The sequence below is a fragment of the Lepisma saccharinum genome, chromosome 3 (genome assembly GCF_977018435.1).
Source record: "Lepisma saccharinum chromosome 3, izLepSacc3.1, whole genome shotgun sequence".
Lineage (NCBI taxonomy): Eukaryota > Metazoa > Arthropoda > Insecta > Zygentoma > Lepismatidae > Lepisma > Lepisma saccharinum.
The window spans coordinates 71,401,656-71,405,973 of NC_139231.1; positions in this window are offsets into that span (position 1 = coordinate 71,401,656).

The window sequence follows — 4,318 nt, forward strand, 5'->3', positions numbered from 1 at the left end:
AGTGGGGATTTTTTAGGTCAAGCTGGTTTGTGTGTCTGTGGGGGGGATGTCCCTGTCCAAGGATTTCGTACCCTGAGTAAAAAGACTACAAATCAATAACGGCTTTCAGAACATTTTGATCTAAAAGATTTGAAATCTGTAACCAAATCTCTCGGAATTTTATTCTTTAACCCGTAACCTTAGATGTGGGGCAGATTCTACCCCAGCCTTTTTCATATTTTACCTTAATTCCGCTACCCATCACCTATGCTATGGAGTACCTTCCTGTCAGTTGATTATTGACTGTTACACATGATGGTTCTTGGATACGAGTAACAATAACCTAAACTGCTGTAATTTCGGGCTGGAGTATAGCCTACTTCATGTCTCAGGTTACATTGTTCTTTCTGGATTTCGTTTTCCATGTGCTACTGAACATTATTCTTTTTGGGTTTCATTTTCCATGCACTACTGAGCATTAGTCATCAGATTTGAGAACCTCGGTCATCGTGATGTAGAACTCCCAGTCTCAAGTCAGGAGGATTTGATGAAACATAAAGTGCTGTAGGTGCCCTCTTGGCAATGACAAGAAAACTAAATAGAGATGTGTTGTATGCACTCAACCTGTATGTGGAGGCTGCAGAAATTACTTTTGCAACAACTGTTTAAATTCAATCTAAAGATTTGGTACATTGTTAGTAACAATGGTGTATGTCTCAATGTTCATAGAGACATTGCCCTTTACATTTTGATGTTAATTTTTGTTCATTATTATCTTGTGTTTTTCTATTTTGTGTTTATTAATATATTTGAAAACAGTGTTCAGGAATTTCCTAAAGTACGAATTTGTTGCCAGTAAAGCTTCCCTTTCCACAAAAGTAACTTTATGCTTTTAATATGAAATATTATCACATATGCTTACAAAATTAATTTGATTTTCATATTCCACATAGACTGGAAAATTGTGCTTGTTTTAGAACAAGGTAGCATACCGTGACAAATAGGATCCCAAGTTACAGGTCACAATTGGAAAGCCTAGATGTACAGTCACGGACACTTATGGGTTGTAACAACCCTATTGACTTTCTGTGTAATCCTTACAACCTTGAAGTGTCAATGACTGAAATATTAGGTGTTTTGGGCTAGACTTCAGTAGAATCGATAAAGCAATTACAGACATATCACAAGCTTTCACTATGTGATCTTACCCACACTTCAAAAGCATTATTTTTATCTCTTACATGTAGTAACATGAACATAAATGCATGAACCTAACCTAACCTACGTGAAAGTAAAATAACGAAAACATACAAAAATGAATAACTTCCTGGAAATTGTTATTGTTTTTAATTGCATTAAGCTTTGAATGTTTGTGAATCCATATAATTTGTATGTTTCATCAACAAAGCTTATTAGCATCTGTAGCCCTACGTGCTTCACAGGCAAATGAAGTCAAACTTGGCTAAATTTTTTAAGCTTAAACATTTTGTTAATGCTTTTCATCCATTCAGGCTATGTTGTCATACTCAAGTTTTCATTCATTGGTTAACAGACACCACAAAGTACTTTATAATTCTATGAAATCAGTTTCAGTATCAATATTTTTATCCAATTGCATGTCTATAACCTTATATTTTATGTGTGGATGTTACACATTTAACGACAGTGTATCCCCATATACATTGTTCTACAATGTTTCAGTAATTACTTCTTTAATGCCAACTGAGAGGCTAAACTTTTTTATGTAGTCAACTTTGATCTCACCACCAAAGTTGCTGAGCTTGAATCCCAGCCTGGGCATGGATGTTCTTTATGAGTGTCGCTTCATCAAAATCATCTGATCATCACTCATTCTCATCATTACAATTAGCCAAAGCGGCAGAAGAAAAGTGATGCTAACAAGTCATATGCAATAAAACCTATTTTCAGAATGGGGCGACGATCTGTGTGTCTGTAAATTATACAAGGGTCGTTCAAGGTTGACTGGGACTTTTATTTCTGCAGAGGAAAAGGTAGCAGAAGAAACTCCAAACTATGTCAGTTTTTCAAAGTATTCTCCGTGTGCGCCGAGGCACCGTTGCCATCGTTCTGGCAGCTCCCGAATTTCTTTGGCGTAGAAAGAACTTGGTTGTTGTTGTAGCCACTGGAGGACATCGCTCCGCAGTGCTTCGTCTGTTGTGAATTTCTTCCCTCCCAGATGGTCTTTAAGGGGTACAAACAAATGATAATCACTGGGGGCTAAATCCGGACTGTAGGGGGGATGGGGCAGAACTTCCCAGCGCATGTCGGCCAGAGTAGTTGTTGTCACATTGGCCGTGTGAGGGTGGGCATTGTCATGGAGAAGAATGACATTTCCAGACAACATCCCAGGTCTTTTCTTGCGAATGGACTTTCGTACAGCACCACTCAACAATGTGGAGTAATACTGGGCATTAATCGTGCTCCCTTTGTCCAGAAAATCCACATGGATAACGCCCTTCATGTCCCAGAAGACACTTGCCATGATCTTTCCAGCGGACGGCTGCATTTTGCTTTTCTTGGGGGGCGGGGAACCTTTATGCCGCCACTCCATGCTGCATCTTTTGGTCTCTGGGGTTGAATTGTGCAACCATGTTTCATCACACGTGATGATGGATTGCAACAATTCATCACCTTCTGCTCGAAACCGATTCAGAAGCTGTTCACAGACCATCCTGCATGTCCACTTCTGATCGAATGTCAGCTGGCAGGGAACCCACCTTGCACAGATTTTGCGGAAGCGTAAGTGGCCGTGAATGATTGTCTCAACACTCCCGACACTGATATTCACCTCGGCAGCAATATCCCGCACTGTTACTCGCCGGTTCTCAAGAATCATTTGCTCAACACGTGCGATATTCACTGGTGTGACTGCAGTCGGGCGAATGTGTCCATGCGCTTGCTTCATTTGTCACCAGCTCCCGTCCTTCGCGAAACTGCTCACACCATTCGTACACTCTTGTCCGCGACATCGTTTGTTCACCATACTGTGCTTGCAATCGTCTGAAAATCTCAGCTGGTTTCACTTTCTCCTTCACGAGAAATTTGATTACACACCGCTGCTCCACAGCCACAGACACACTGCTTGCCACCATGTTCGCTGCAACTGCTGCGCATGCGCGAAATATGTCATGCCGGGTGCTAGTTACTCACGAAGGAATACATTACGTCACCCGCACGTTTCATCATGATCCGGCTATTCATCGATTTTTTATGTACGAAAATCCCGGTCAACCTTGAACGACCCTTGTATATGTACATGTATAGGAAATAACTCTAATGAATATGTAAGTGCAGTTTATGTAATTCAACATTTTGCATGTCCATGCTAAATGGGTCCATGGGAAATAACAAAAAATGTTTTTAATTCTGGTTGTTCTTGAGATGAACCTGTACCAGCATTCTGTGTAATTATTTGTTCTGTTATTTAATTATGTTTAATGCAAATAATATATTCTTATACTTATTTTAAGAAATGCCCAGAAATATTTTTTTTTTCTAATTGAAAATTTTCACCTGCCATCTGTATATAATATAATCATTATTCTCTTTTATAGGATTATGAAGAGGGAACTTGCGCTAATTGTTGATTCATATAAAACGTTTTTTTTTTGACTGATCACTATTGGAATTCAGAGAATATATGATTTGAAAGAGGTGTTACTGTTTTTTATCATTGTAGAGCATTAAAAAAATACGTAACATATCCATTTTAAAATACATTTCAATAGCTCCTTACAAAGATGAAAATGCAGTGTAAAAGTGAACAATTTGAATTTAATGTTGCTAATTGTACCATTCATAATGTGGATAAAATATTGGACTGTAAACAAGATACAGAATGCGATGACAAATTTTTGTTGTCTTTGAACGGAAGCAGAAATTCGGAAGAAGACAAACCACTGAGAGAAGGGTTTCTTACATTGTCAACTGAAACTGGCCCTCCTTCTGATGTAAACACACAGTTTAATGTCTTGGATGATAAAGCAAGAATTAAAGAAATGCTTCATCCAGAAATGAATGATGAGTTTGAAAGAAGTGAATGTATTGTGGAAGCAGCTGAATTGCACTTGGGTGTACTGGATCATGGCATTGAAAAAGAAGAACTTGTACTGAGTGAGGAAAAAATAGAACTTCATAGTGTCTCTCCTTTGTGTGATTTAACATTAAATGAAAGGTTAGTTTTGAAGTATATTCATTATTGTTACTTACGGTGCATGACGGTAACAATGTAGGTAACATACTCTAGATTTTGTTGATTAGTTTGCAGAAACTGGCAGATTTATTTTGGGTTGCATGGGTGATAATTTATTTGAGTAGT